The sequence below is a fragment of the Odontomachus brunneus genome, unplaced genomic scaffold (assembly GCF_010583005.1).
Source record: "Odontomachus brunneus isolate Ranch 3 - 2012 unplaced genomic scaffold, Obru_v1 Obru_scaffold_015, whole genome shotgun sequence".
NCBI classification, from domain to species: Eukaryota; Metazoa; Arthropoda; class Insecta; order Hymenoptera; family Formicidae; genus Odontomachus; species Odontomachus brunneus.
In genome coordinates this window covers 570,720-591,023 of record NW_022639465.1, presented here as the reverse complement: position 1 = coordinate 591,023, position 20,304 = coordinate 570,720, and the positions used below count along the sequence as shown (strand labels likewise).

General features: G+C 35.1%; 1 protein-coding gene across 2 annotated transcripts in view; it reads left to right on the top strand.

Moving 5' to 3' along the window:
* LOC116841298 (AAC-rich mRNA clone AAC11 protein-like) overlaps window positions 1-20,304 on the top strand; it is a 102,047-nt gene that overhangs the window by 2,372 nt on the left and 79,371 nt on the right. The gene's annotated exons all lie outside the window — the stretch shown is intronic.

Sequence of the window (20,304 nt, the reverse complement as noted above, 5' to 3'; positions counted from 1 at the left end):
CTCGAGATGTTCCTGTTCGCGCGCTTAAACGGCGGCTCCGAAACGTTTGACGCGGATGTCTCTGTTTACAGCAGAATTGTAGAATATCCATCGAACTGATCTCCGTTAGAACCGATGTGTTTCGGTATGATTGATTGACTCAATTAGGGCAAAGTTAATCGGAGAATGTTTAGTTGACGATTGATTTCAACGAATTCAATTAAAGACCGTTCAACTAACGATGGAAATGAGCGAGAGGAATCAATTAACAATTGAACTTAGCAAATTTAATTAAAGGCCGCTTAATTGACGATTGATTTTAGCAAATTTAATTAAGGGCTGATTGACGATTGATATGAGCAAATTCAATCGACTCGATCGAAGAGCGTTTGATTACTCGGTGTTGCAATTGATTTTGTAGATGATATTCATATCCAGAGTACTGTGGCATCGTGGAAGATGCCGATGGTTGAGAAGCGTTAAGTAGGATCCGCGTTGAGGGGGGCACTGTGATCATATCAGTCGTCACCGAACAGTCCTCGATTGAATCAGCCAAATTTATTCATATCAGTTGTCAATTAAGCTTTTAATTCCATTCGCCGAACTCAATCATCGATTAAATGGCCTTCAATCAAATTTGCTAAGTTCAATTATTAACCGAACGATCTTTGATTCTGCTTGCTCATATCAATCGCCAGTTGAATGGCTTTTAATTGAATTCGTTGAAATCAATCGTCAATCGAGCTTTCTTTGATTGGATTTGTTGAAATCAATTTTCAATGCAAGTATTCAATTGACCCATATTAAACGTCAATTAAACGCGATAATTAATTATAACAGTACTTCATTACTCGCAATCCCGGCTTACAGCGGCAAATCGGCGAAGTAAAGTGGCACGTGCTGATATAATATTTTTATTATGACATTGTTATTGATATATATGTCACGCACACACAAGTCGTTTACGTTGTTCACGAAGTAAACACAAGTGAGCTTGTGGACGGCCGCCTTATCAAAGCTCGTTGCGGCAGCGTGATAGATTTGGAGTTGCGAGCACATCATCCGGATATTGTTGGCGATTAATCGATAAAGGTTTTCTTTCGCCAAAATAATCGGCAAGTTGATAATCAAAATTAATCGCCATATACATAATCACGAATGTTTTCGACGATTGTGTGTGTGTGTGTGTGTGTTTGTGTGTGTGTGTGTGTGTGTGTGTGTGTGTGTGTGTGTGTGTGTGTGTGTGTGTGTGTGTGATGGGATTAATTATTAATAACATTTTCTTTGATTGACTTTGTATTAATCAACATATCAATCAAAGTTTAATTAATAAACTTTGATTGATCGTACACTGATTGATATTTCATTTCATCAATCAATTAAATTATACTCGTGATTACATATATGGCGTATGACTTTGATTATTGCTTTGCTAATTTTAGACAAAGAAAATTTTCATCGGTCAATGCCCAGTACTGCATTCGGAATTGTCTTGAAGGAAATGCAGATATTGGAAAATAGATGAATTTAGTGCATAGATGTTTAATTGATAATTAAGTAGACAAGGAAATATACGTTTAGCAAACAAGTTAAGGAAATAAGTGAGTAAATCAGGGAGATATTTTCCTGTGCGCGAATCGAACTTTAGTACGTTTGCTGCAGAAGCTATTTGGAGAACTTTCCCCACATTTTCGACCACCTCGTATTTTTTTTATATCTTTTTTACATCGTGTAAAACAGACTTATACCGGTTTCTCTCTACCAACGTCGATCAAACATTAACCTGATTTTCAGTTTCCTGGATATTCAGTCTCTATTCAGACACAATTTAAACTAGAGATGTGCGAACTATTCGAATCGAATCGAGTTGCATCAAGTGAAATTCGATTCGATTCAAATTCGAAAATTTCGAATCGAAAAGATTCGAATAACGGATCACGCACATAGCATTAATGAAGTACTATTAAAGACATTACGGGAATTAGCATGACTTGAAAAGTTTGTAATACATTAAGATTTTCTTCAAAAATATTAAAAGAAGATAATGGCTTCTAGACAAAATCTTATCGACAACTGTCGGATCGATATGTGTCGTTGCGCAGCTTTCAAGGCTGGAACTGAGATATATTATATATTTCTTACCTTATATATATAAAATGAATTGATATTATATGATCAATATTATCTCTCTCTCATACTGAAGTCACTATTTTCATGTTAAATTCAATGATTATGTTAAGTAAAAATTCTTTCAACGATTCGATTCGGGTGAAATTTCACCGATTTGATTCGAATTCGAAATTAAAATCTGAGATTCGATTCGATTCGACATAAAAAAATCTTTGATTCGCACATCTCTAATTTAAACTCAGGAGTTAACACCCAAAATAAAGAACTCTAGTTACAAGATAATATTTCCTATAATCCTATATTCTAAGTGAAAACTTAATATTAGATATTCTAATATTAGAATATTCTAAGTGAAAGTTCAGATCATTGATCTGAAATCCACTAGATATTATTCTTTCTTCCTTTTGAGGAATATGATGAAGATTTTGCTTGAAGCAAAGTGTCCTCTTACGCGACAAACATTGCATATCGATAGAAGCCATCCGAGTCGAAATTTATAATCTACTATAAGTCTCGGGAATACTAGCGTTACAATGCTCCATGAGCGTTATAAGAATACATTGCATAAGCGTAAGTCACAAGAATAATGTCAGAGCCATTGAGATGATTGCCCGCCGCACGATCTCCGAAGTCAAGCAACAGTCGAGCGTGTCTGAAAGGGAAGATGGTGACCGGTCGGAATCGAAACGAGATTGAAGGACGCGAATGTGTAAAGTGTGTGATACAACTTTTGACCGCCAGTACCTTTTGCCGAATATTAGTCTTTTTTTTCAGCGGGCTACAAGTTCGATGGCATTGCGTATAACTTAAACTTCGACTCGGGCGAGCGCTACGCTGAAAGGAAGATTTCGTAACAAAATCTAATAGTTGCTAAATTATTCAGTTCTAATAATGCGGGCCAAGCATAGAATGATAATTAGGAAATAATTTAGTTATATAAAGCAAAAGTATATAATTCTCAGAAGAGATTTAGTTGCTTGAACTATACATTTAGCTTATTAGATTAGATTCTGGAAGTTTAATACCAAATATTAGTAGTATAAAATGAGATATTTGGTAACTGTTGTTACCAAATGCTTCCTGCTTCTTGTTCTCTGCTCTTTTTTAGTTTAAACTTTGATCTTGTGCTCTTGTGATTCAATGTGCTCTTTGCTTTATGTTTCTTTCTGTTTATCTCTTTCTGATTTAAATCTTGATCTTGTTAGGAGAATTTAGAAGAATAAGAAACATGAAGCGAAGGGCATATTATAGATCAGGCTTTAAGCCTTTATCTACAATATGCTCTTTGCTTCTTGCTTCTTTCTCTTTATCTCTTTCTGACTCGAACCTTAAACTTTAAACCAGAAAAAGACAGAAGACAAGAAACAGAACGCAAAGAGCATGTTGTAGATCAGGCTTAAAGTTTAATCTACAATGTGCTCTTTGCTTCCTGTTTCTTGATTTCTATCTTTTTCTAGCTAAAAGCTTTAGTTTTAAATCAGAAAGAAGTAAAGAGAAAAAAATAGAAAGCAAAAAACACATTGTAGTTCTGAGGCTTAAAGTTTGAGTCAGGAAGAGATAAAATAAAACTAGAAGCAAATAACACATTGTAGATCAAGCTTTATTCCCCGAGGATATTCTCATTGACTTGATTTTTACTCTCTTAAAGTGAATCAGTGAATAGTCGCTGATATCAGTTGCGAGTATAGCACTGAGCACTTTTAGTGGTATACTTATAACTGCAATCAGTGTATGTTTCAGTGATGTTTGACTGATTAATTTTAAGAGAGTATGAATATGACTATTTAAACGATCACGAAGAGAGGTTATCCGATGAAAAATTAACAAACGCACATTTCCGAACAAAATCAGATCAAATGCCGATCAATTTTTATATTTTTGATCAGTAAATTTCTGATGAAAAACATCGGTTTTTGTATTTTATCGGTTTATTTGATGAAATGTTATCAAGGTGTCCGATCGAATTTGATCGGATATGAAAATTGATTGGAACTTGATCGGATATTATCGGTTTGTTAATTTTCTCATCGGACAATTTCTTCCAGTGTATCTGAAGAAAAGGCGAGAGATCCGTCGCCTCTAGCGAAGACTGTAGGTTCAACCGCAGAGATTATACAATGGTCCGTCCATGTGACGAGTTTCGTATTCTTGGCAGGAGCTCGCCGTTGATTAAAGCGCAACTTAATTCGGTATGCGACACTGATGGCGCAAATGTTCATTCAATTAGCGGTAACGTGTATCGAGCGGCACTTAATAGCGAGTGCATGTCGATTTCCGAAGAACCGCCTCGGATTTTTATCCTCTCGCACGTGTCGCTGGCCGGCTACACCACTTTTTAGGATTTGTCGTAAATCGCACAAGATTACAGGTTTTCAACGCGACGGTAATGTTATAGCCGTCAATTTTTCACCGGATATATTCATTATCGACTCGGGAAAAAAAAAGAAACGTCGGGCGACTAATTCATTCTCGGGGACTCGGTGTCCCATTAAATTAACCTTTCGTCGTTGAGTCCGAATCGCCAGGTAATTCGAGTAGAGTAGCTCGATGTTTTTATCGGATTCCGCTGACGTCATTGACTTTTCATTGCCGCGTTGATGTAATACACATTGAATTATGCACAGAAGTGATCGCGAATATCCACTTGAGTGTCTCGTTTTGCAAATATAAAGAGAAACACGACAAAAACATGAGTTTGCAGAAAGATCCGCGACTTTTGTGGAAGTGAAACTTAAAGAACTAACATTCTAGCATATTCTCGTCAATGCTTGAACTTTAAAAAAAAAAAAAGAAAAAATATTATATATTCCGATTTATCAAAAAATGTGATTACTAGAGTATAAAAAAGTCTTTTTTTTTCAAATCAAGAAAAGAGGGAGAGAAAGAGAATATAAAATTATTCGTAGACTCAAATTTTTATGGTATTAATCTATGCGGTGATTTTGTCAAAATTATAAAGATTATAGAGAGCTGTATCTCTGATGTCGCTCGTCGTTAGGATTTGACGGTAACAGAGGAGCTTTATTCACGCTATAATATAACGAAAAATAAATGAACTGTTTGCACGAAGCTGTTACGTCGCGCGATAACGGCGTCGGAAAAACGACGGGAACGCGTTTTTCCCGGTGGATCGTGCGTTGATCGTGCGGGGAGACCGTCCCGATGTCTCGGCGTGGCGCGGACGCGACGATGATGTATCAATTCCTGGGAAGAGCGCTAGATCGTAAAATAATAGAGCGAAGTAATAATACCCATTACTATTATCTCGGTACGAGTGACTATGTGTTCTCCCCCTTATAGACGTGGCGGCGTCTCCGCGCAAAGCCACGCTGTTGACAGGGTAAATATCCTTTGATACCGCGCCGTCCGTCTGGGACACGCACGCGTCGTACGCCTCTCTACGTTACGGAGTAAGTTATCTATATGGCACGCGTGTGCGTGCGTGCGTGCGTGCGTGCGTGCGTGCGTGCGTGCATGCGATCTCTCACGTCACGAATGAGAGCGTGTACATTCCACATTACGAAGGCCGTTTTGCCAGTCGTTAAGAGATCAGGATTTTCGTAAGGCTCGCTATTTCGTTAATGAATTTGTTGGGTCGGTGTTGTGAGTTGCCCCTCGGAACGGTTCTCTCGGATTGTTAACCGCGGAAGGTGACTTGTACTCTCTTAAGATGAATCAGTGAATAGTCACTGATATAAGTATAGCAGTTTCAGCGTACTTATGGCTGCAAATCAGTGTATATTTACTGCTCTCAATGATGTTTCACCGATTCACTTTAAGAGAGTAACGTTCAAGTCTCCGTATGCGTGTGCAGTCAGTTATAAAGTGACGCAGTGAAGTTAGGAGTTCACCAAACTGTCAACACTAAGGTATTCATAATGGCGAGTCTTACATTTAAGATCGTCTTAAATTCCTCTTCAGATACTCCGTAGCCAATGAAATGATCCGTACATCATCTGAAAATGAACTCAAAACGGTCTTAAATATAAGATCAGACTATAAGTACCGGACTTATCATTATACTATAAGTACCGGAAGAATCATTATCGACGGGATTACGTAATAATAATATAATTAATAATAATAAATAATAATGGTAATAGTTAATAATAACAACCTTCATATCCTTTAGCACATCCTTTGGGTATCTTAATTTGTTATCGTTACTTTTCTCTTTCCGAATCATTTTTAAACGGTTTTAAAAGTGCCTTATTACGACATGCAATATATAAGGATGTGTTATTGCATGTTTAATTAATTATAATTACTTATTGACAATATTTATCTTATAAAACAATAAGATTACTTTTTTATTATCTTTTTTTATTAAAATATTAATGATAATCAATATTAAATGTAGCAATCTTTGGTAACCTTTTGAATCACATATAAAAAAATATATATAAAAACCATATATAAGAAAAAATAATACAACTTAATATTCCTCTGGAATCGTTTTTGCACTTATTTATTCTCTGGAGTCGTTTTTGCACTTATTTATATTCCGTGAAAGAAAGTGCTAATAAGAATCTATAAGAAATAATAATTATACCTTCAAGTCTGTAGAATAGAATTTTATATGTGAGAGTAAAATTTTTTATGTGTAGAGTGTCTCAGTTTGATTTCACAATCTCTCGTGAGGACGTTCGTACTCATAGGATAAAGTACGTGTTTATTAATAAAAACTACTATTAATAAAAACAGAACTTTAATTTAATTTTAAATGGATATACGCTAAACGTTAAACATGTACTTGAAAAACAGGCCGAAGCGGGAGTTGTATTTTTGAATAATGGTTGCCTTTGACAAGGAATATTTTCTTAATAATAGTCTGAAAATATGCTCATCACACACGGAGAAAAATAATTTTGCTCTTTTAGCAAAATCGTCGTTGCTACTGCATATTCGTGGTGACATCAAAAAAATTTAGTTGACGTAATTAATTTTTCATAACAAATTATTCGTTATCAAAGCAGAAGTAGTTTCGTTGCCAGGATAGAAAAAATTTGTTGAGTGTATTTGTCCTAAGTATCACGTTAATTTGCTATTGATGCAAAATAATATATTCTTAGCAAATTTATTTGCTATCGTAGCAAAACTGCAATTGCTTATAAATCCATCATGGTTCTTAAAGCAAAATAATTTGTAGATTCAGCAAATTATATCCAGCAAATAGTGACTAGTACTCTTAGCAAATCTTTTTGCTGTTCATATAATAACGAAAAGATTTTGCTACACTGAAAGAAAAATATAATTGCTTTCGGCGTCAACTATACTTTTTTTTTGTGATTTCAACCAGAAAAATAATCAGAAGAACCATTTTTCTAATAATATTTATTAAAACAATGGTTTTTCGAACTATTTTTGTATTTAAAATCCCAAAAGAGTATAGTTGACGCCAAAGGCAACTATATTTTTCTCTCAGTGTAGACCAGCAGAAAGTTTACTGGACCAGCAAATTATTTTTCTCTATGCACGAATTTCAGACAAATTCATTGTCATGTACCCAAAAGAAGAATTTATTCTCCTTATGAGAATATTATAAAATTTTATCGACGAAGAAGTTGCTTTGACTCTGTGTAGCAAGCAAACCGAATTTTCCTTCTAATCAAAGTTTTTGTCCGAACCGTTTTGCAAGTTGTGTACGATTCTTCTGATACCTTTTACTTTCTATTATGTACGACTGATTTCTTTTTTACTCTGATTTTCATCAGTTGCGACAGATTATAAATGCGGGCGTCGAAACCGATCTCGTTAGTGTTTAGAAAGCTTTTGCTCTCGATTTTATCAAAAGGAGAACGCGCGCTAAGATGACGACGACGGCGGCGGCGGCAGTTCGGTCTGTCGCAGCCTGTCTACGAATTTTGCACAACGAATACCTATTACCGCTTCCAACCGGAAACCGGTTTTTTGATACCGTTAGCAACTCCTGGATAGCGAGTTTTGGTATGCAAAATCGCGGTTCGACGAGTGCCGATAAAACGCACGAATGTGAAACCACGAGAACACACGGACGCCGCGGAATTGTCGTCGACGGGGACACGCGCGAGCGGTGGGAATTCGGAAGTTCCTGCTTTTCTGCTTCGTTTACGGCGTCTTGATCGCACCGAATATTACAGATCGCACTGACGTAGACACGATACTCCTGATAGGAATGTGCAGTTTTGCGACATATCGCAAACACTGCGATTTTCTTTTCTTGAATAACACGCAATTGGATATTTATCGCAAAATCGCGTCTACGATTCAAAATCACTCATTTGATTTAGATATTTGTGCGCAAATCTATGATATTTTATACTATCTAATCCAAACTTAGAGGCATAATAGAATTATGCCATTATAACAGGTTTAAAATGTTAAGTTGCATTATTTCTTTTTATATATGATTTTTATATATATATATATATATATATATATATATATATATATTTATATATAATTTAGAAGATTACCAAAGATTGCTATATTTAATATTGAATGTCATTAATATTTTAATAAAAAAAGACAATGAAAAGGATAGTCTTATTGTTTTATAAGAAAAATATTGTCAATAAGTAATTATAATTAAACGTACAATAACACATTTTTACATACTGCATGTGGTAAGTCACTATAAGTCACTTTTAAAACCGTTAAAAATTAATGATTCGAAAATAAATAAGTTTTGTAAAATGTTATTCCATTTTGCACATAGAAAGTAAAATGAGGTTAAAAAAAAAAAAGTGACGTTTTTTTAAAAGACATCATTTATCTCCATTATGTTTTCATTTTTAACTATTTTTTCATAGTAAAACTTGCGTTTTCTTATAATGAACATTTTAAAGAATATTTTGATACGAAGAGAGAGGCAATTTATTTAATCCTTTCAACGCCGAATTAATTCTGTTCGCAAGAATAATTTTTTCTCTATTCAATATTGTTCCTAGTAATATATAAAGATAATATTTGATTTTTTTCATAATTATCACAACTCATCTACCATATAACGATCATTTGGGAATCTTCTCTTATTAATAACTCAAAATTTTACGTGGTTGTTTTCGCAAAATGCTACACTGAACAAAAAAGTTTGGTAATACTTACCAAATACGTTTTACCATAACATTTGGTAAATAGTAACCAATATGATAAATGTTACCAAATGTTTGGCAATAATTACAAAATTGTTAGTAACATTAACTTTCATTTAGCAATATTCACTTCTTATATTTAGTTGATACTATTTTACTAAATGTAGTAGCTGTAACATAGGTTGGATAATTATTACCAGAAATTGTTCTCAGTGTAGAGGAATTTTTTCTTCTGTTTCACCTAATCTATCTGTACACCGCGGCTCCTTCGTGAGTTACCGGATACGCATTCCGTACATCGCGTTCATTGCGATTTTCAAAAAATATCGCGTCGCGATACGCAATATCGTAAGGTCGCACATCCCTAGCTGCTGGCCGAAATCGAGAGTTCAGCTCGAAGGAAGGACGGAGCGCGGTTTTTTGCCGCGATCGTCCGAGGAGCACACTCGCCGCGTACTTTCACCGCCGCGTGCAATCGCAACGCGATCGTAACTCTTGCTTTCTCGTGTGCGTATAATTGGAGCGCGATCAGCAAGTTTCTTCGACTGGACGCGTCTTCGTCCGGCGCCGACGACGCCGACGACGGGCTGCCCCAGTGGACGCGCACCGGTCTCACGCTCTCGAACACGTCCCCCCGCCGGGGAACGCGCTCGGCTAAATCGCGACCGGTAATTAGCCGATACCCCGACGCAATCTAAACGCATTGTGACGCGTGTAAGATAATAAGCGGACGGAAATCCACGATTATTGTGCCCGAGCCAGAAAGGACATCCCAACCACCACCGGACGAACCATTTCCACGGTTCACCGCCCTTCGTTTCAAAACTGCTGCGTACGATTACCGTTCCGCCGATTATTTCAGTCGCTGTACAAACACGAGGGAGCGCGGGCGGGGGGAGGGAGAGGGTGGGAGAAGGGACAGAGATGCGATTAACATCGAGCGACGAAGATGATGACCCAACCGAAAATACGACGTTAATGTAGTCGGTCTTTCTCTCTCTCTCTCTCTCTCTCTCTCTCTCTCTCTCTCTCTCTCTCTCTCGCTCGCTGCGCGCGACACGAAATGAAAGACACGTTGCGCGAAGAATAGATTCTTCAAGTCGGAATACACGACGTTGTACGTGACTGGCAGAGGCAATTTTATCATAAACAAGATGTCACACATAAATACATGCTCCGTATAAGACGAGAGTGTAATCATGCTAACTACCCTTGCATAGGCTGAGAGAAAAAAGTCTCAGAAGAGAATTCGTGAGAGAGAAACTGCGAGAAAAAATATCTGTAAGAAATAGTAAATGTTCGCTCACGAAAGAAGATGTTTTGCTGGTTCAGATAAAATTCTGCATGTCACAGTTAAAATTCATCGCTGTTTTTTTGTCTGCCAAAACGTTACCTGTGACATGTAGAATTTGTAGCAGCATTGTGGCAATGTCTGCTGGCAAATTTAGATGAGTGTGAAGATTATACATTCGTTTGTCTTCTCGTAGCTTTTCGTAGTGTTTTTCTTGTCTGCCAGAGTCAATTTTTATGAGAAATGTGATTGATATTAATTTGGATGGGCGCCACAGAGAGATCTTCTCGCTAAATTTTACGAATAATTTAGATATAAACTTTGTATCTGTCTATATTGATTAAATACAGCACATATATAATATCGCAGTGCTTGCTAGTTCATCCATCTTACAAGTAAACCTACCCAAAAGTTACATTCCGATTTTTTTCTAATTTGGCACAAATTAGCTGGCCCAGCAAATTTTCTGCTGGTCTAGCGAAATCTTTTCGTTATTATATGGACAGTAAAAAGATTTGCTAAGAGTACTAATCACTACATGCAAAAAAATCTCAGTTGGTGCAACCAAATAGGAACCAACTGAAAATTAGGTAATCACAAACGATATTTCTATTATGAAAACTAATATTTCTATTGTCGCAACTGAAAATATTCGTCTGAACATTCAATGATATTAGAACTCGGTTGAGGCAACTGAAAACAATTGACTATACAGAAGGAATTTTTCTCATAAAGGAATTTTTCTGTTCCTATAACCGAGTTTTTGTTTGACAGCCTGAACAGCCGAAAATTCGGTTGCACCAACAGAATTGTTTTTTTCCGTGTATTTGCTGGATATAATTTGCTGAATCTACATATTATTTTGCTATAAGAACCATGATGGATTTATATAAGCAGTTTTGCTCCGATAGCAAATAAATTTGCTAAGGATACATTATTTTGCATCAATAGCAAATTAACGTAATTCTTAGGACAAATACACTCAACGAATTTTTTCTATCCTGGCAACGAAACTACTTCTGCTCTGATAACGATTAATTTATAAAATTAGTTACGTCAACTAAATTTTTCTGATGTCACTACGAATATGTAGTAGCAACGACAATTTTGCTAAAAGAGCAAAAATATTTTTCTCCGTGCAGCAAAACATATTTTTGAGAGTCTCTCAAACTCTATCTTTTCATTGTTTTAGCTATAATTTTTGCTATAGCTTTTCATTGTTTTAGTAATAATAATAATATGCATTTAAAATTATTATCACTGACTTTACACTTACTATAAAACTGGTTCTCCCTACTATAATTCTTCTACCGTGCAATTATAGTCGCGGACTTCTTTCTTTCCTCAATGTATACGAAAAAAAAGATTTGCTAATATATGGACTAAATATTAAAATATTAACTGCAGGAGCAAATTTTCTTGCTTTCATAGCAAAGATATTTAGTTGTGATAGCTAAAAGATTTGCTAATATATATTAGCAAATCTTTTAGCTATCACAACTAATATATATATTAACAAATCTTTTAGCTATCACAACTAATATATATATTAACAAATCTTTTAGCTATCACAACTAAATAACTTTGCTATGAAAGCGAGAAAATGCTCCTACCATACACACATACACACACACACACACACATCGTTAATATTTTTAGTTGTCCATATATTAGCAAATCTTTTTTTTCCGTGTATTCTTCACATATCTTGACCAAAAATTTCACACTGCACTGAGAGAAAAAAATAGTTGGAATAACTATAATCTCACTATATTTTATAGTTCGTTTTGGCCTCAAACATATATTTATAGTTCATCTAAACATAAAGATATAGTAGAATGAACACAGATTTATAGTCACCATCTTATTACTCTATATATATATAGTAAAGCACCTTTTGGGAATATAGTTACATGTACCTATATTTGCCAAATATTCCAATTGTATTGACTATATAAAATAGTTAATTTCTCTTACCATTCAATATTTGCTACCTTACTATATTTTTTATTTCAAATAATTATAATTCTTGGTAAAAATTTTACACGGGTCAGTTATACTATGCTAATATTGTAAATATTACAAATATTATGGTAACATTTACTATAAAAATTATATTCCTAACTATAATCTTTTTACTATGCCATTATAGTTCCAAATATCATATATTTTTCTCTCAGTGTGTACACATGCATATAGAGAACAGGAGACATTCAGATCGATACGTACACGGAAAGTTAACCGACCTCGGTGAAATCGGCCCTTTCGCGACGCTCGGCGATGCAACCGATTCAGACGGACTCCTCGGCTCGTCGTCGTCGTCGTATTACCGGTCGCTAGCCAGTGACTCACGTCGAATCGTGAACGAGTGGGTGTGCAGTTACTTACACTGTACGTTTACTTGTACGGCTGGCAGGGTCACTCGCGTATCGTCGAGGAACGCGTACTCCACGACGATAGAGTTTTTCGCGAGAAAGAAAGTCCCTCCTCTCTCTCTCTCTCTCTCTCTCTCTGTCTCTCTGTGTGTGTTTCTGCACTGAGAGAAAAATATAGTTGCTTTCGGCGTCAATTATACTTTTTTTATAAATTTTAACCAAAGAAATTAGAAGAACCATTTTTCTAATAACACTTACTAAAATAATAGTTTTTCTAACTATTTTTGTGGTTAAAATCACAAAAGATTATAGCTGACGCCAAAGACAACTATATTTTTCTCTCAGTGTCTCTCTCCCTCCCTTCTCTCTCTCTCTTTCCTTTTCTCTTTCTCCTCTTTTCGCGCTTCTTCTGTCTCCTCTCGTTCCTATTCGTTTTCGCGGTTTCCCGGGGAAACATCTTCCTCATTGTCGTTCCGGATTCTAAGACCGACGTGACGATGGTAGCGCAGCGCACGCCGGTAACGTTTCGCGTCGCGTTAAACACTGTCCGCAAATATTGTTACTCGCCACCGCGCCGCTATTATTTACGCTCGAGCACGTTGTAAATTTCCATAAGTATGCGCACCAGCTGCGATTTTCTTCTCCCTTACGTTGCTCCGTTTTCTCTCAGTCATCGGCGGCTCGCGGCGTCCACGTGATGGTAATGGTGATCGCGGCTTTGTAGAAATTGCCGTTCGCCTCGTAGCCGGCCCACGGAAGCCTTCTGTAAGAACCAACAAGGAAAGCTCGGACATTGTTGTTGTCATTGTGAGGCAGGAATTTGGAATAAGTTTACATGACAACCAACGTCCGCATTAACATCTTCTTAGCAGCTCGGAGGAGCTCGCGGATTCTTGCTCATGACGGTGTTGAGTATTAACCGATTCAAATCAATGATCAAAATTAATCAGTCGTCATATACGTAATGACGAATAATCTAATCGATCGATGAAATTAAATATTAATTAGTATATAATAAATTGCGTTTGATAATTACTTTTGCAATAATTATTTTTGCATGTATGACGATTGATTAATTTTGATTATTCATTCGTTGGCTATTTTAGTCTAAGAAAATTTTAATCAATTAATGCTGAACTTTGGCCTACGGTTATCCGTAATCATTATGACATTTCTACAAATAACAACATAATATCGGCTATTTTTATGCGACGCCCATTTTATTCATAAAATGAATGAAATGTGTAATAACTTAATTCTCTATATGTGTGGAGTAATGATATGGAGATATGTGAATACATTGAGAGAAAAAAAATATCTACAACGTAAAAATATTTATTCGGCGTGGATATTGATAGTATTTAAATATAAACTTTTTTATTTATATAGAATAAACATTGTTTTCATAAAAAGCCAAGTTTTTAAGAAAACATATATTTTCTTATTTGAGAAATATTTTATAGTAGTCTCGTATATATGTCATAAATATGTACACTGAAGGTAAATATTTCTTTGATAGGTGCCATTAACATATTTACTTAAACCTAAATTCTCTTTATTTAAATCAAATATTGTTTACCTGATTTAAGTAAACAATATTTGGTTTAAATAAAGAGAATTTAGATTTAAATAAATATGTTAATGGCATTCATTTGTTGATTTTATGGTAATTTTTCCCTCAGTGTATACGTCATTATCGTAAATATGTTAATAATGCCTACTGATTATTATTTTACTTCAACTTTTCTCTCAGTGTACTGTGTTTGCCTGAGAAAAATAAACGCACGCACGCAAAAGGCAAAAACATCAACACACAAAAATGCTCAACTAAAGGGTAGCCTGTGATTAATACAGATTAATACAGAAAAAATCAAAATTGAAATTGAACACCGATTACTCGAACGAAGTCGAGTATTGTCTTAAGTGGGTCAAGCGTGGCGTCTGCTTGAAAGTCTTTTTACAGTTCCTGACGAGTTCAATATTCGCGTGCTCTTCCACGCGGAGTTAATTTTCGTGCGTTCATAACATCGGGATCTGCGCTCGCTGAAATTGCACCGGCTCGAAACCCCGTTCGCGGTACACAGGATTCACGCGTTGGCACGCCGACACAGTTCCAGCCCCCGGTTAGCCATCGTTAGTTTAGTCCGAGTGCACCAAACCAATGTTACGGACAATTTACTCGCGAAATTAGTTACAAAACGCTCGACCTATCTACCCATCAGCCGCTTCCTCTTCCTCCACGATAAATAGATGGCCGGCCATTAAATGCCGAGAGTGGAGGAAGAGTTATTGTTTGCGCGCATCGGCATCATAGATTTGCACGTACGTATAGAAAATGCGCGCAAAAAAGTGCAAATGCGCCGTTACGCCGCATGTTGCTCACAAATTCTGCAGAAGATGATTTTTTTGTCATTAAGGTTATTCTCCGACGCAAGGAATTTCGCAATTTTTCATTCTTCATGCGCGGAGAAAGAAAGATTGAGTGAATTGAAACATGACAACGACACGACTAAGCACGGAGTAGAAGATTGATTGAATTAACGGGACTATAATGGCACAATTAAACGCGTTTTAATTGAAGGAAACAGAATTTTGGTGCTTATAGATCAATTTCGGTTCTTAAGAACAAAAATTTTTGTTGCCTTTAACCAAAGTGCATTTATTGTGTCATTGTTAAATTAATTCTTTCTCTTTCTCTTTCTCAACCAATCTTTCTCCTCCATGTGGTAAAACTTGTTTTCTACGTCTGAGTTCCCAATGAGTTATTTTCGACTTGTCTTTAGTGTTAATCAATTAAGATTTTCTGTGACTAAAATAATCCGCAAATCAGTAAGCAAAATTAATCGATCGTCATGTATGTAATCACGAATTATTTAATCGATTGATCGAAATTAATTATTAACCTGTATATCGATCACATCAAAATTTATTTAATGATCAATTTCATCAGTCGCTGAAATTATTCGCGATTTTATATTTATGTTAAGTTATATGACGATTGATTAATTTTGCTTACTGATTTGCTGATCGTGTTTTAGTCAAGTTAGAAAACTTTAATCAATCAATCTTAAAAACTGGTCTTTACTTAAACCACTTAATCTGACTTTGTTTAATCACGTATATCATTAAAAACACGCGCATGTAACCGCGAAGAATCGAGTCACGATTTTGATGTACGGCGCGGTTGATCGAATGTTTTAATGACGCCTCGATGACGCAGACGGAGAAAGAAAAGTAGTTGGATCGGCAAGATCGACGGTTATCCGCTTTCAAAGAAATATTGTATTTATTGAACAAATTACACGCGTTACTACAATAATTAAGTTACGTTGCTATACTATTATTATTGAGCAGATCTCAATCATTGAATCACCCAAGTCGAAATTTTGATCCTATTTTCAGCCTCACCATTCCATTCAACATTTATTTTGATATTTTAAAGCCTGCATCAATCTCTTTTGATTCTATTTAATCTACTCGAGTCGAAATTTTGATCCTACTTTCAGTCTCACTATTCCACTCAACATCTATTTTGACGCTAGAGAAAGTAAAAAGGGAAATTTCGGATATCAGCAAAGTCAAAGTAGAAGTAAATTGCATCATTAGAATTAAACCTATTTTGCTAACTTAGCTACTACTGCGTTGTAGAATTCAATATAGGGTCAAAATTTCGACTCGGGCAGTTGATATCTCATCACAACAACTATATATAATTCGTTTAGTCGACTAAACGTTTGCTCGAGCGAATTTTGTCGGTTTAATGCCCATTTCTACCAACTTTGGTTAACTTAACCGACTGGTTATTCCAGTGGAATTAATCAATCGCATCTATCTGACTAAGGAAAAATGTGATTGATATCAATTCCATTGGAATAACCAACCGGCTAAGTTAACCAAAGCATTGGTAGAAACGGGCGTAAGCGAGGTACACTGAGAGAAAAAAATAGTTGGAATAACTATAATCTCACTATATTTTATAGTTAATTTTGGCCTCAAACATATATTTATAGTTCATCTAAACATGAAGATATAGCAGAATGAACAAAGATTTATAGTCACCATATTATTACTCTATGTGTATAGTAAAGTACACTTTGGGAATATAGTTACATGTACATCTACATCTGCCAAATATTCCAATTGTATTGACTATATAAAATAGTTAATTTCTCTTACCATTCAATATTTGCTACCTTACTATATTTTTTACTTCAAATAATTATAATTCTTGATAAAATTTTTACATGATTCAGTTATACTATGCTTATATTATAAATATTACAAATATTATGGTGACATTTACTATAAAAATGATATTCCTAACTATAATCTTTTTACTATGCCATTACAGTTCCAAATATCATAAATTTTTTTCTCAGTGCATCTCGTTAACTCAACCATTTTCTTCCTGCGTGTACGCGATCGTAAAGCGAGCAGTATGTGTTTATCTTTTTTATTTCTCTTTCTGTACGACGTATACGGCACCCCTTCGTCGCAATATTCCGCCATCTATCCGATCAATTTATTATGCGTTTATTCGCTACTGATCATTATGCCGCGCACATGGAGTTTATCGAAGATCCGAATCACGTCATATGATAATGGTCGCGCTTCGCCATGCGAACACCGCCACTGTTTCCACGTCGGGCTGTATTATTAAGCGCGTTTCGGTAGTTAACAGTCGTGTACGCTCGCGATCGCCAGGAAACAGATATGACGCGCGTCGCGAAGCGTGAAAAGTACGAGCGCGCCCAGCGATTACCGCCGCTGTATATACAAGCTCCGTTGTGATGACATTCAGCCGAGTTCCTCGATGAAATCGAAGTCGACTTTTTAGGGAAAACGGCTCTCCCGGTCGTGCGATCGTGACTCCCGATATTATTGAATGTCGAGTTAAAATCGACCGGAAAGCTCGCTTCACTGAAGCAGTCAATTAAGAAAAAACGTCATTCAGCCATCTTTTTACAAAGTAAAAGTATTGAATTAAAACATATTTGTTCAAATCAATTATTAAATTGAGAGAAATTTAACCAATCAATATTCAAGATTTCGAAAACAAATCGAAAGTTTAACGAGCTTCACAGCTTTAGAGTTGCATTTCGTAAATAGACGAAAACCAGAGTTGCAAATAATTAATTACATTTTTTATTAATTATGTTTAATCTATTGATACAATTTTTCTCAATTTAATAATTGATTTGCACAATTTTTTTAAATTCAATTAACGACTGATTCAAGCAAAATCGATCAAAGAATATTTAACTGATGATTGATTTCGACGAATTCAATTAAAGAACGTTTAATTAACGAGCGAATTGATGAGCGAAGGATTGATGAATTAAAGATCGCTCAATTAACAATTAAACTTAGCAAATTGATGATTGAATTAAACATGATAATTAATAAAAAATGTAATTAATTACTCGCAACTCTGGTTTTTGTCCATTTACGAAATTTAACTCGTGAAATTGAAGCTCGTTAAATTTTCGATCTGTTTTCGAAATCTTGGATGTCCGAGGTGCATAAAAAAAAATGAAACTGTAGGAAGATTCTCGACTAGAAACTTATCTTACACGCGTGGAAAAATATCATTCTACTGCTAAAATGATTATTCAATTTACTTTGCTTCTTTTGAATAGAACTCCATATCACACGTTTAAACAAAAAAAACGTGTATTCAGCATATACGTTTAATATTATAATCGCGATTACACACGTGTTTTCGAAAACAGGTATCTACTTACTAACTTTGAATTTGTTTACTCGTATATTCGTTTATTCATCGTTAAACAGAAACTAGTCATTAGCTTAATCGTGCAAACTAAGGAAGACAATTAGCAGTGACATCATATCGTGTGTGTATGCTTTTTATCTTCGCATGATCAGTCGTTGTCATATAAACAGTTCGTGTTGTTGTCAAATATACGTCAAATATACACTCTTAAAGTGAATCAATAAATATATTTCTGGTTAAGTTAGAAAAAGGTGCATCTTCCACTGAGATAATTAATAAATATCCACTAATTTTTAACGTGAACACTCCCACTTTATTGCTTCATTTTATGTCTCATTAATGCTTATTAGTCGAAGTAAGATTTCACTGCAAAATCTGTACGTTATAAATTCGTTACACGCAATGTCAAATCCAACTTTCTGTGTTTGCAATCAGCATCAGTAATAAGAACAGTTCCTACTATCAATTGATTCTTTCAGCGGGATTTTATTGCTTGCAGTGCTGCACGTTTAACTGAATCATCGGTTATAAGTATAGCATTTCAATGAAGAATACACTGATTGTTCTTTAGAAAGTACGTAACAGAAGATAATGCCGTTTAAATGATTAAACGTTTAGTTATTACGATACAGTTTCTAACAGACGTTTCTAAACGGATATACATTAAATACTGAAACATGTATTCGAAAAATGGGTTGAAGCGGGACGCCTACTTTTAAGTAATGATTATCTCCAACAAATAATATTTTCTTGATAATAGATAATCTTAAAGCATCCTCATTACACAAACATAAGACAAGTTCATATATTCAAAAGAGGAATTTATTCTCTTTATAAAAATATTATAAAACTTAATCGACGAAGAAGTTGATTCGATTCTGTGCAGCAAACAAACTGAATTATTCTCTTAATTAAAATTTTTGATTTTATGTTAATTGTTTTTATGTAATTGTGTATTTGAGTTCGCTCGATCAAGCAGCATTTTTTGCATTCATTTAATGAGAGGAAAGGTTTTATGTATCGCATAAAAATAGCCGATATCACGTCGCGATCTGTGGAAATATGCAGATAAGCGTGATCGGTGCGTCTCGACGTGATCGTTGGAGTGAATTAGAGTCCCTATAAAATAGAGTCTGGCCACCTGCGTGTTCCTCCTTATTAGTCGAAACAAGGTTTGGAAAATCATGGCAGAACCAATAGAAATTGTTATGGGAAGCGGGATAATTTGAAAAGTAAAATAAGAAAATTATGAACAATTATTAGTCTTTTTTTATTAAACTTTAGAATGAATAAATAAAAACATAATTTTGATTGTAAACTTGAAACATTGTTAATCTGCAGGAAGCGAATATAGTGAAAAGCCTTTCTGATAATAGTTTTTGCATCGTGGAACACAATACGTTGGCATTTCGAAGTTTGAAAATTCATATTTTGTATTGCACTATTTTATACAATTGCCTTTTTAGATAATAGATTGCCTGTTCAAAATAATATGAGATTACGATGACAATTGATTATGATGAATACAATTTTTTTATAATATCACAATTTTTAAGTGAATTAACTTGTTTATTTTACCATGGAAACCACATACAGAATAATTTTACTTACTTCTATTAACAATCTAGAGCCAAACTGACACTTTTATCTCGTAACGCGATAAATACCAGCTGCGTTATATATATATATATATATATATATATATATATATATATATATATA